At 39.5% G+C, this 14,209-nt stretch overlaps 1 protein-coding gene across 3 annotated transcripts in view; it reads left to right on the top strand.

Moving 5' to 3' along the window:
* Positions 1–360: 360 nt before the first annotated feature.
* map4l (microtubule associated protein 4 like) overlaps positions 361–14,209 on the top strand; it is a 104,243-nt gene continuing 90,394 nt past the window's right edge. For all 3 annotated transcript variants that reach the window (XM_037084849.1, XM_037084848.1, XM_037084847.1), the window contains exon 1: positions 361–492. The gene's annotated coding sequence lies outside the window, so the exon portion shown is untranslated. The remainder of the gene's footprint in view (positions 493–14,209) is intronic.

Raw genomic sequence — 14,209 nt, 5'->3', positions numbered from 1 at the left:
TCTTTCACTTTAAAATTTGAAAAAGATATGTGTTAGATTGTGCTGACATCACATGGGTTTTCAAAATGTTTTTTTTTCTTTTTATTACATGGTTATGACCCTCTTAAGAGGATGGATGGATGGATGGATGGATGGATGGATGGATGGATGGATGGATACCTGTTCTCATTTTAACATGTCGTTCCGTGGATTTAATGTAATATGCTTTACAAATCCCGATGAATGAGTCAAGATAACGTTTCATCTTTCCGACAGCACTTGAAGGCGGCTGCAGCCCTGCTGCCTGCAGATTCAGGGAGAAAAGGCTCTTTTTTGTGCTCTTGGCTCCTGATTGGCTGAGCGTGCTGGAGAAGGGGGCGGGGCTTGTGTATGAGTCCTGGCACCAGTCTGCCCTGTAAGCAGTGAAAGGTGGAGAGATTTTCACCATCACACACTGTGACTGTCACACGCGCACACACGCACGCAGCTTCAGACCCGGGACACATCGAGACGGTGAGTAGACGAACCTATCTGAACATTTACATCCGAGACACCAGGTGTCATCGCGTGATTAGCGTTGTTTACTGTGTCCTCGCGCTACGCCATCCTCTCGTGCCTCATTGAATGAATGATGAAATTCATGTCATATTTATAGCGTTATTTAGGTCTCGCGCTGCAGTGGCATGGATATGGGCCTATATTTAGCTTTTTATATGGCGGACCGGCAGACTGTCATTGTGGTGCACGGTGCTCCCCATCACAATGGCAGAAGGGAGTGGGCGTGTGAAGGGGATCACTGTGTCTCATGCGGAGCTCAGTGGATTCGTGTCTCTTTGTTATGGTGGTGCCGCAGTCGGGATGGTACACCCCTCCTGCTGAAAAACCACCAGGCTGTAGTACTACTCCAGAGATACTCCCGTTATCATCCTGCATGAGCTCAGCGCTCCACAATATTCATTAATAACTGTGCAGTTTGCTCTTTCCATAGCATGTATTTCAGACTTAATCTCTTTAATTTAATATTCCAATAAGGGACTGCTGTTTGTCTCAATGATATTTAGGACAGGAGCATATTTCCCCCCACAGCAGTCAGGTGCAGCTCCACAGGCCTTGTTATATAAAGGCTTTTTTCTGATGTTACTGAGCCTATAGGCCAGTTTTGGTGAGAGTCTGTGATGTTGTATAGGGACTAAGCCTGTCGTTATACAATAAACCCCCAACCCCCCCGCAAGACACATATCCACACATGCTGTATCCTGTGTCTCTATGTGGATTAGTACACATTGTTCCATCGCTGCTCATGTATGTCGCTCTCTGGCTGCTTCTTCACTTTGATCTTTAGTCCATTTGTCTTCAGAAATGGAATATGTGTCGTTTGAGGATGATGATTGCATTGTAAACTCAGTCATACACATGCACAAACTGCAGGATTACTCTTAGAGTGGAAACATCTTCATCATCCGTTTAAAGAAGAAGTGGCTCTAAAGTTGGAGTGAACATCACAGTGTCTGTTCTGTATCTGCTTATAAAATCCAACACACATGGGTGCAGGGCATCAAGTTAAGGATGATTGTTTAATTTATAGCTTGTGCTGACGTGACATGGGTTTTCAAACTGTATTTTTCTTTTTATTACTATGTTATGTGATTTGGTCATGACCCTCTGTGGTGTGATGGATGGATGGATGGATGGATACCTATTGTCATTTTGCTTCCATTGATAGGTAAAGCCACCGGTTTTACATATTAAAGTGTGTTTATGGTTCTAAGGGAGGCTTTATGGTACTTTTTTGTTTACATAAGCAGTTTACTCCATAAGACCTGGAAACACACTTTAATGTGTTTTATTTTACTAAGTTGTCAACTATTAAATTAATCAGCTATTTTTTTCTTTTTTTTGAGACAAAATGTTTAAATTCTCTTGTTCCAGCTTCTTCCATATGAAAATGACTGGTTTGTCATTTGAATATCTGAATATCTTTGGTTTGTGGACAAACCAAAACATTTGAGGATGTCATCTTGGGCTTTGGGAATCACTGATCTGTACTGCATAGACCAGACAATTAGTTGAGAAAATAATCAACAGATTTATTGCCATTGAACTTGATTGCTAGTTGCAACCCTATTCTGGAGTCTTCATTTTATGCAGTAATTCAACCTATCATATTATCTTTGGAAGATTTAGGGTCTAGACAAGAATTCAAAATTATGTCTGTGGGTCAGGGGACAGTGCTTTGTGCTGATGGACTTGCTGCTCCTGCAGGGTTGAAGAGATCATTTTTCTGACACTGTGTTTGTGTAGGATTTTTTGTCTGTCCAGCTCTGCCTACTTGTTACCTTGTTATAATCTGACCCTGTCTCTGTCACTCATCTGTCACTCTGTATTTAATTTATACATCCTCTTGAGTTTGGATTATATATTTTTGTGACATAACTAATAATTAAAATGTCTCAATATGTGATGATGGACCAAAACATTATTTTCATGTGTATAAATAGATAAACATTATGATAGAGAGCAATTCATGTTTTAATATTGTGTTACTTTTTATTATTATGTTTAAATTGTTATTATGTCCAAATTTCCCATAGGGCTGCAATGATCAGTTGATTGATTGAATTATTGATTGACTGATTGATTGATTGATCAGTTGAATGAAAGAAAATTATTTGCCAACTATAATTATAATTCAATACTTTAAGTCCTTTTAAAAAAAAAAAAAAAGTAATGTTTGGACAGATTGGAAGTGGAGGCTGTGACCATTAGGCGATTTGAGGGGGGTACCATCCCTGCTGAAAAATGGCCAAAACGCATCTCCCATGTTAGCCCTCTCCATTAGCAGAAGAAAGAGTGCAGGGACGGAGGGGTTGTTCAATTGAATATGTTTGTTTGGTGTGCCTGATTAATTGATCCTCCTCACACCTCCTCCTTTCTGAGGTGAGAATCTATTGTCCGGATCATGGTTCTGAAACCAAAAGAGTCAAATTCAGTTTGCTACTCATGAGTGAATGACATACATAAACAAACGACAAATTGCTTCTTGCCATGACTGTTATTTTCATTATCAATCAACTGAACGTCAGAAAGTAGGAAGAAATGCTATTTTTTCAACATTTTAAAACCACTGAATTTCAAATTTACTACAATGTGAGCGCATGAAATGCAGCAAATCCCACATTTTTCCCACCTGGGTACTGCAGTCTGTATGGTTCTGTATATGTCTTTGGCCACCAGACTCCCAATGTTCTTCTCTTTTCTTTTTTTTGTTTTAACAAAGCACCTGTAATGATCATTAAATTTTAATTCAAAAATATTTAAAACACAAGTTTTTAAGCTTGTCATGAGTCTGGACTTTTGGTAGGGATAGTAAGTGCCTATTTCTAGTGGACAGCAGATGCTATCTTGAAAATGGTAACCATGCTGCTGTAGAGATGTTTTGCATACTATTGCAGTATTTGCAATGCCATCCATTAGAGCAGGCGTCTCAAGCTGCCAGAGTCTTTCTCCCCTCCATTCGACTGGTGACCTAATGTCAAAAACATAACATAATGCAGCTGCAAAAAAAATGTTTTTTCACATTTACTACTTTCATATGCAAGTGGAATACAAGCACAATTATTAGAAAAAAAAAACACAAGTTGACTTTTATTTTGAAGTAGACTAATCGCAGGAATTGCAATGTCTGCAGTTTGCACCACTTACACTGCATCTACAGAACAAAACATCAGTCATTTTTCAAAATTTGTGTACAGCAGATTGATTTTCTATGTCTGGGAGTAGTTTTATTCAGTTTGTGCGATTAATGGACAAGAAGGAGCTGTTTGATGAAACGCTACAGGCAACAGGATGCATATCTCCAACTTATCAGAGAGGTAACAACTCCTTTTCCGTCATTATCAGGTTACCTGTTATTAGCTGAAATCCAACATATTGACAAATAGGCGAGTTTGCTTTTCGCTTAGAAAACAAATCATCTGCCATCATCTTGTCAGTCACTGGGTTAAATACCAAGCCAAGTCTAGTGCAAGGTTTAAATAAGTGAATTATTAAAAACAAAAAAAAAGTTTGCACTGTTAAAAGCTAATGTGCATGAATATGTTTAATTCAGCTTGCATTTTTCTTGTATAATATGAAGAAAATATGCTGCTAAGTGCTGGCAAGAAGTACAGAAGTACAAACAAGTAAGAACTAGCTCCGCTAGTAGCACAGCCGACTTTTAGAAGCAAAGAAGAACTGAATTCCAGTGTGTGTTGTTAAGCAAAGCTAACAGTGCTAACTGGGAGGTAGCAGGGTCCCGTTTCTAAATTACTTGGTATCTGATCAGTGCATAGACTCATGTACTCGCCGATATTGATACCTGCATTTTCGGCAGTTTTTTCGACTTGCTCTGCTTGTTATGCTAACACTTTGCGCTAGAGTTGTATTGGGATTCAGCCTCTCTTCCAATGTCCGAGGCCTTGAACTCAAGCTTTTAAAACCACTGCTCCTGCCCTGCCTAAGACTACAAGCAGGAAGTCAGATGGATTATCAGAGATATTCTAATGCATGGCTGTTGTGATGCTGATGCCATAATTTCACTTTTGGGGATTGGTGGGATTACAAGCAATCCCTCCCAGATTAACGGTCAGGCAAGCAAGAAGTCAGGCAAGCAGCTCTATCCAGGTATACCCCACATTTTCACTCAATTCTCTATGCGGTCAGGCCTTTAGAGTCACATTGGTTTCCAATGAAACAAAAAGTAAACTAATCATCTGGCTGGTCAACAATTAACTGTGTAAGTAATTTTGTATCATAACAAATTATGTCACAATGAACTACTTTAAGAGGAAATGTGTCGGTTCTTCGGTCAACAAGTCAGCCAGGCAGACGCAGTGCTGTAGATATATGATCTAATAGTGGTGTAGCCCCCTCAGGCAATCTACGTCCTGATAGTAGTTTGTAAGATTATGTAACACTGGGGTCAAAACATGAAGTTATCTCTTCAGGTTTCTGCTTTACATCCACCCAGGGCTGTATGAATGAGCTACATGCCTCTGAAAGAATCCTCCAACGGTATGGAAGTCTTCCTGAGATAGTGAAAAGGAGGAATGGAATGAAAAGATGATGAATGTGTAGATTCATATAGTGTTCAATGATGTAAAATGATTAAGCACTTTATAAACATCCTACTAAGGCACTACTAAAGCGCAATAGTATGACTTGCAGTCTGAACATTCATTCAGACTGCTTTGATTTGGATTAATGATTGCCTTATGACTGCACTAAAATATATTGCTCGATTTAGTGGGTTATTATTGTTAGGTTTAACGTGGTTGTTGTCTCAAGGGACACTCAGAATTGTCTCACCCAGTCACTTACCATAAATCAGGCTTTACTCAAACATTAAACACAAGTATCTTCACTTGACAGCCCTTTATTGTTCAATTATTGGGTCCATTACCCTAAACCATTTTTATTACCAATAGAAATAATCATATCATGACCTTGATTCATTGGAAAGGATAGTATGAGATAGTTAGCTTATGTCGTGACATATATTCAATACGTTAGTGAGTGTTGGATAGTAGCAATGTGGCTGCCAAGGACAGAGAAGATAAACTGAGGCAAACTGCAGATAACCAGTGCCAAGGTAACAGTCTCACCCATACTTGCTAGTGAAGACACAGTAGGAAACCTTTTCATTGGTAAAATCTTTTCCCTTTGTGTCTGTGAACACTGTAAATTTGGCCTAATGCTGTACTGATGAGAATGTGAGTGCAATCTGGTGCATCAGTTACTGTTGACAATGTGTCGAAATACTTTCAGTGCACTTAATTTGCAATAGTAATTTTGATTTATTATTGATGACCTCAGAAAATTACGTTTTATTGGGAGCCATTTCTGCTGCCACAGTGGAAAACCCCTGCAAAAATGCATTTGTCACAGCATCATTGTGCAAACAGATCCTTCATGTTATCAACTCTAGAGCTGGTTCGCTATGTTTCTCGTGCAGTTTGAACCTACTTTAGTTGTGGTTCCCATGTTAATCTTGCCTAGTTAACATTAAACCAATTGTGAAAATGAAAGGCTTGAAAGTTGATAGTTTGCTCACTACACACTAATGTTGCTTTGTGACACAGGCCCTGGCATTAACAGGAACCTCAGTGACTGAAGCCAAATGACAAAGCAATGTTCCAGTTACGAACATTAACCAGACACACACTTGGGATTTCAGAGGTTGGTGTTGGATGGGCCAGACGCAGCAGAAATGATTTAGTGCAACCATAACCGGCTAAAACTAGGTTAGAAATTAGTGTTTAGTCTTTAGTGTTTTATTATGTTATTTAGATTTTACATTTTTGGGAACCACCTTGAATCAGGATGTATCAGCAGACTTAAATACATACACTACATTACATACAAATACATTGTTTCCTTTAACCATGTCACACTATTAAAAATAATTCACTGATCAAGACTGTAAGAAACAGTTGAGAGTTCATAAAGCTAGTAAGTGGATCTTTAAGTTCCCACTATTTTGTCAGAACAAATATTTTGTTTGCTCTCAAAATTCTACAGCTCTCGTGACACTTTACTAACACATCATTATGGAATTCTATACAAATTCTTTTTTATTCCGTTTTTTCTGCATCTTGCCCTATTGGAATGAGAAACATGTAACTGTAAGCTAATAATGGCATCTATTACTGATATGCTTGCTGTTTTCAGAGGCAGTTTAAGAAATAAATACCAAACAATTCAAGTGCAGTACTATAATGGCTGTCCCCCTGGCTGACCTGAATGTATGTTAGAGATGCAGCAAACAGATCAGAGAGTTCAGAGGAAACAACAAAGGTCGTTCTCTCCTGCTGAGGGAAGAGGCAGAGATTCAGATCAGACCTGACATCATACGGTACAGTAGAGCCATAGAGGATGGGATGAGCGTGTGCCTTTTTCATTCTCATCATCCTCTCCCAGCGACCTTCCATCAGTGTGTGTTTGTGATTTGAACAAAGCAAAGGTCTTTTCTGTCCTGCTGATCACAGTGGCTGACATTCAGATCAGACCTGACTTTGGATGGTAAAATAGAGTAAAGGACAAAATGTACAAAATGTCCCCGACTATCAGTTGTCTAAGAGACAATAAATGATAGACCGTTTGCACAGGACAACAGCAGGAGTTCATGATTTAAGATCAGAATTCAGAATAAAAAGTTATAAATCACATGGTCGTCAAAAAATAAAAAAGGGATGTGAATGGTAAATGTTTCTGACATTTACATGTCGATATCAAAAGTCCTGTGTAATTTTCTGTGTTATTAGTACAGTAACGTTGCTTAAAATCACATTTAGTTTTGGTTGATACTTAATATCTTGTGTTTATTTAAATTGAAATAACCCATAGCCACATATCTTCACACTTCTTTATCAATGCTAATTGCTAGCACTGACATGCTAATCAGCATAACAGCTATGAAAAATATGACCCGCTCAAATTGGCATGGAAGCAGTAAACTCTCTTTCAAAGGTGCTACATTGTGAAACAACAAATCTGTGTTGAAAATCAGCAGGCATGCTGGTTAGCTGTTAGCAGCAGGTGGACAGCAGATGAGTCCTGCGTTGTGTTTGGCTACTGAAGCTGACAGCTACAAAACCTTATAGCCTACAGATAATGGAGCTAAAAGTGACAACAGAGAGAACAGCTAACAGAGCTAAGAGAGCTAACAGAAGTAGTAACTAAAAAGAAGACACATGTCTGCAAATGTTAATGTGTTTGCTCCTGTCCAGTCACATTATTCAAGGTTCCTTGGGCTACATTAAATCAGGACGAGTGTGTCGCTGAAAATGTACAGCAGAGGCAGAACCACATATGACCGTGTTAGCAAACTCAGAAATAAAAACTGTGTTGCCTTCCGCCCACACTCCAGTGAAGAGATCACAGTGGGACTCTTGGCGCTGTAGTATAACCAGTCAGAGGAAGTAGAGGGATGAAATATGAAAGATGCAATCTCATTTATTTTACTAAACTCTCGTTTCTCTTGCATCCCCTCCTTCACTGACTCTTCTCCTCTGCGCTGTCTTAATTATCTTTATTATTATTGCTCACTTTGAAAACAAAACACGCCAAATATTTTTGCTGTGAGTCATCGGGCCGGTGGAATAAGCTGACTATCTGCACCTTTCTGTCATGTACTGATGCTATGTGTGTATGTGTGTGAGCTGTGCACGTGTGCATCCGGAGAGGTTGGCACAGTGTGTTGTCAGCAGTATTCTAAACTGCTGCTCATCGCAGACGCACTGTACATGTGTGTGTGTTTGCGTGAGATTGTATCTGTGTGTCAGAGCTTGTGCCTGTCAAGGAGACAGAGAGGAGCTGCTGAGTCACCATGGCGACTGGCTGGGCAGCCATGACAGGATTTTATCAACATGTTGCATGCTGCGAATCTGAAAAAATGCTCTTAATGTCTAAATTACAGCCTTAATGATGCATTTCCCTTTATTTTTACTTTGTCCTTAATGTTTAATCACAAAAAGGGATTGATTCTCTTGTCACCATCCATTTGTTGTTGCAGGTTTTATTAGCAGCATGAAAAAAGCCCAGAGGGAAGTCTTCCAGCATGCCTGACATGACCATAAGTTTCACAGTCGACATTTCTGAGCTAGCTAATAGACTCCCAGACACATTTCAGCTGTCTAGATTGTAAACTCGCAACTAAATTAGGATACTCACTTATCCCCTGCGTTTGCTGGGTCTGTCATATTAGACATCAGCTTACACAGGAGCAGTCCCTCATCTTAGTATTCCTCTTGGTTGACATCTAACCATACAGATGAAATTAATATCCATCCTGACGTATGAATGCAGCTAAAACAACGACGAATAGTTCCCACACACTCGGATTCCCTTAAAGTTGCATTAGTCAATTATGCATGATGATGCCATCATGCATAATTAACTAATGAAAGGTCTTAATTATTCAAAATCTTTTAAGTTGAGGTAATCGAAGGTGCAATATGCAAGATTTGGCTACTTGTCAACAGTTAACTGTGCAGCAGTTTGGACTGGGAGCTCAGTGACCAGGGGAGTGTTAAGGCCCGCACTCACCGCCCAGACTCAAACCAACAGCCAACTGCCTTTATCTGACCACTCTGTCGCCTCTCTCTGACCTGTTCGGCAGAAAAGTTGATTTGAAACATACCGCCTCAGCAACTGCCAACTACACAACAGCGTAGCGTGTGCTGATTAGCTAGCACACCGCCAATCAGAATGGTCAAACAGCTAGCACATCACCAATTAGAGTATCCAATGGCTCAGAGAGCCAACAGCCAACCCTCTCAGACTTCGCATGTTGAATCAGAGGAGATTCTGTCCACGCGATACCAAGAGCTTCCAACGCAGCTGAACACACCAAACAGATTAGTGTGGGAGCTCCTCCAAGTCTTCCCAAACGCTTCAGACGACCCACAGTTGGCCCGGTGTATTCCAAGCTTTAGGGATCTCTCTTATGCTGTGCACGAAGCGGCACACAGCGAAGTGTCACTCCTGACTCGCTAAGACCTGGTCACAGCTGAATGTTTTGGAGAGGCTAAATGACAGGGAATTATTAGAACAATGTCGGATGGACCATGAAGGGATTGAAGTTGTGGGTGAGCTGGTGAGGGACACAATAACGTCCCCAACCAGCCGAAACAATCCAATAACGCTGGAGTTAAAATGTTTGGCAACACTCCAGTATTTGGCTATGGGGAAAATGCAGCTCTTTGCATGGGACTAGTATTACCTGGGTACCTCAATGATTATCCCACCACATCTGTTTCGTGCGGCGCATTCGCACAGGATAAGCAAATATACTGACACTATTCTCCGGGCTTGCTGGAGCAGCACAATGGTTAGATATGGACATTTTTAATAAAATAACTATCCATCTAATCATCTTTCGAGATTTCGCTCTTCTGATGAGCCTCCTGAATTTGCGCCCAGAATGCTGTCAAAACTTTCATTTATAATTCCCAGCACAGCCTCCATAATTCTCCACTGGGAAAAAGGCAGAAAAAACTTAAGAAAAACAAAAAACGACCCCAAATCACAGAGATGCCCATTCACACGGGACAAATATTATCAAATGACTTCTGTGTTTGGTGAAATATGGTAGGTCATTTGCGAGGGAATTTTTACTACAAATTACTGACATGGCAGATTTGCATGGGATGCATGTTACAATATACTGCACATTGTTGCGAAATGGCCCGGATCAACACACCATTGGCAATTCACGTTTTTCATCGCAGTCCTCTAATTTCTAATTTTTGTCTGAAGCATTTTTTTTTGGGGTGGGGGGGGTGCACTTAATTCTCCTCATAAATATCATCATCATAAAAATCATGGGCTTGTTGGCAACTTCCTTATTTTCACTTCATGCATTGCACAGCCTAAATGACTTTTCAATGGGCTGCCCTGTCACTCAACAACCAATCGCCGTTGTCACTGCTTCTAAGTGCGTCCTTATGAAATGATGTCACCAATAGCAACAGAGAGTTACTTCTAGTTGAGGAGTTCAGTGTTTTCATAACTAAAAGTAGGTCTCAGAGGCTTTGTGAATTACTTTTAAGAAACAACTCCTACATAGAAACTTTTAGTCCGATTTAGGAATACTCCTAACGTTAAGATAGAAGTCTTTGTGAATACGGGCCCAGGCTTTTAAAGGGAATGAGATATGGCCCCCCATTGACTATTCTAACTCTAACTTGTAGATTTATCAATTTAAAGAAAACATGTATAGTTATTCTGTAGTAGAAAGCTTAGTGGTGCTTGTTTATTGCCTAATATTAGCTTTTTACCTCTAGCGATTTAATTCACGCTTTGATAATCCAACACCAGTCCATACTGAGCTGCTAAATGTAGCAGTTTTCTTCAAAGAAAACGTATGTACCAGTTTTCTGTGCAGTAAAACAGCGATGCAGTTGAAATGAAACTCAGAAAGACTGACTCACGTATGAGAGTGCATTATTATTGGATGAGTATAATATTTCTTATTTAGAAGTGTATGATTTAACTTTTTCCCATGGTTCCCTTACCGTTGGGTACCGTTCTCGAGCTTCAGGCACTGGTGTTGGGGCTGGTATCAGGTGTGAACGGTATCCAATCCTATTAACACTATAGGTACCTCTCTTGTGTCACTACTCCCAGGAGATTGGGTTTTGCATCCTGTGTATAACCATGAGTCAAGATTGACATGTTTTTATGTTTCAATTCTAGTTTAGTTGTTATGTCCATGCTGTGACTTAACATAGTTATTAGAACTCAAAGTATGATCTTTTTCTTAACTAATCCAAACTGTGACCATTGGAGACTGAAGGCCACTGATCCAACTGCTGTATCAACATTGTTACATTCCATTTTTAAATTTTTTAACACTACTTAAAAAGGCAGTATTCTCTTCAGCTGCTTAATGCTCCACTTTGTTTACCAGCTCATCTTTACATTTGTTGGTCTTATTTCTGTACAGGAAGAGTTTATCATAACTGTTCTCACGCACAAGTTTGATGAGAGCAGTGAGAGTAAACCAGACAGCACAGTTGCGGGATACAAAACCAATACAACGTGCTGAGAGATGGCCAAACACTCTGTAGAAAGCTGAGGGGAACTGCAGTGACAGATGATATTTCTCTGTGAGCTCATCACTGTATGTGATTTCATAAGACGACATGATACATCCCCTAGTGATCAAGGAGCCCATAGGGCCCAAGAGATGTAGCTTTCATCATGCAATACTTATAATAAGGATGATTCAAATGAAGTAATCTCACCCCTTGGTAGATTTCCTTGTGTTTTTAATCCATTTTGACAACAATTTTGACCAGAATAGTCCTGAATATTAAGTTTTACATGAAATAACTCATACTCTTTAAATTTGAAGTTCAGCTAGTTTTGAATGGGTAGTTTTCTTATAATGTGTCTCACAGCTGAAAACCCACTAGGTTATCGTTTCAGGTCCCGTACACTTCTCCAGTGGCAGACAGCTGGGACATAACGTCAGGAGGTTTTGAGACAGAGCCGTGCGTGTGCATTGTGCAGCATTTTTCCTTAATTGCTGTAGCCATCCCTTCAACTGTTGCTGCTCGAAGTCCCGATTTATTTTTGGATGACAAAAGCACAAACAGCCCCTGTTATTCTCTCTCTCTCTCTCTCTCTCTCTCTCTCTCTCTAACTCACACACATTCACACACACACACACACACACACACACACACACACACACACACACACACACACACACTCTGTTCTCTTGTCTCGGTGTGTCTCTGTCTCTTCACCTGTGTGTGAACCCTGCAGCAGCCTGGACAACAAAATTGAAAATGCTGAGAGACTGGCTGCTTCTGTCTTCACTGTTTTCACATATCATGTACGCTGAGCTGAAAAAGGTCACAGACACTTTACATAATGCAATCCTCATGCAATGTATCGATAAACAACTGACACCCGCATATTAAGAGTAAAATATGTTGATATAAACACAAATTGACAATAAAAATCATATGTTGTGTGTACATGTTTTTTATGGTTCAGAGTGATTCTTTGTTGCGCTTTCAATGGGCAACAAGCTCTTGAATGCAGGAAGAAACAGCTCCCCCGGGTAACTCTCTTCTTCATTCACTGTTGTTACATCATTAGCAGATTGTGCTGTGACGTATCACTGATAATTGATAGTGGGAAGGAAGACTGGTCTCAAGCCCAATCCTCCAAACTGTGAGCATCCACTTCCTTGATAATTCACAAGGCAGTGTTGAGCAGACAATAATCCCATCATCACATTGGACCTCATGCAAGAAGCACCCATACCAACAGATTAATTCTTATGTGGCACATACTATAGGAGTGATTTTAGGCTAAATTCCTGAATGGTCCAGACCTGTCATGCCAGTCAGGTACAGATAGTCTTCCTCTCTCAACACTTATGGATCAAATATTCATATTGCCTTCATCTGAGTTCATGATTGATATCAAAATTAACAAAAATAAACTAGTACAAACTATAAGTTGGGGAAAGAATAAAACAAAATGTGAAATTTGGTAATCCTCTCTAACATTTGCTCACTATAAAGTGTACAAAGACAGTATATTTAATTTGTTACCCGATCAACTTTATTGATTTTTATTCAAACAAGTAGGGACAGGGGAAACCAAAGACTGGGAAAGTTGTGAAATGTTTCAAAAATGCCTGTTTGGAAGATTCCACAGGTCAGCAGGTCAATTGGTAACAGGTGAGCAGAATCATAACTGGGTATGAAAGGGGACACGATTGTATGAAGTATATTACTGCTTGGGCTCAGACACAGTTTGTAGAAGTGTTGTTGCAGAATACAGTTTACAAACGACGTATTCTGATCCATATACAGAAAATATTTATACACAGAATCCCATTTTGTTTTGGACTCAGAGTCAACAGAACTTGTCATCATCATGCTGCAAATTCACAGAAAGTTTATTTTGTTTGTTGATTGCACAATTTTTTTGCAAAATGCATTTGAATACTTTTTCAATCACAATAATGTAGAATCACATTAAGTGGGAAAAATTGAAAGTTGGAAGTTTGGAAAAAGCACTTAATGACAGCAAGTATGATTGATTACTACATTCCATGATAGTTCTTGCCTCAGCTGCCTGGGTGTTTCATTCATCTGTTTTTTAAAATAAGCAAATGTGATTAATGCCTTTGATGCGTGAAGCCTACATTTTCACATATTGTATTTGTTGTTTCATAATATTTTGAAATGCTAAAGAAACCATGTATAGTTATAAATTCCTGCTACATTATTTTGCTTTGGCCAACAATGTTTACTCCGTTTAGCAGCTACACTGTTGGCTAGTCTCTGTGAGGACGAGCTCTTTGTCACTGTGCTGAGTGTGGAAGTGACAGAACCAACTCAACAGCAAGTTTTCAGCATTATCAGACTTATTTGCTATTGTGATGTTTGTATCAGTCAACACTGCAGTCTAACGTCTACCAACATTTCACATACTCATTCATGGTTTTGTTCTGTTTGAAAAGCAGAGGGTGCAAATATACTGTTTAAGAAGACTTGTGTTAGTATGAGTCCCACCGGACTTCTCATAAGACCCTCGAGGTCTTCTCTTTTTTTCATTATTATTTAAGAGCACTGTCATCTTTTTTCTGCATAATATTGTGATAGACATCATATTTATCACAAAGTGCTTTAACAGTGCTTTACTTTGTATATTGTGTATTTTG

The sequence above is a fragment of the Acanthopagrus latus genome, chromosome 21, assembly GCF_904848185.1.
Source record: "Acanthopagrus latus isolate v.2019 chromosome 21, fAcaLat1.1, whole genome shotgun sequence".
In the NCBI taxonomy this organism is placed as follows: Eukaryota; Metazoa; Chordata; class Actinopteri; order Spariformes; family Sparidae; genus Acanthopagrus; species Acanthopagrus latus.
This window is presented reverse-complemented; position numbering and strand designations above follow the sequence as displayed.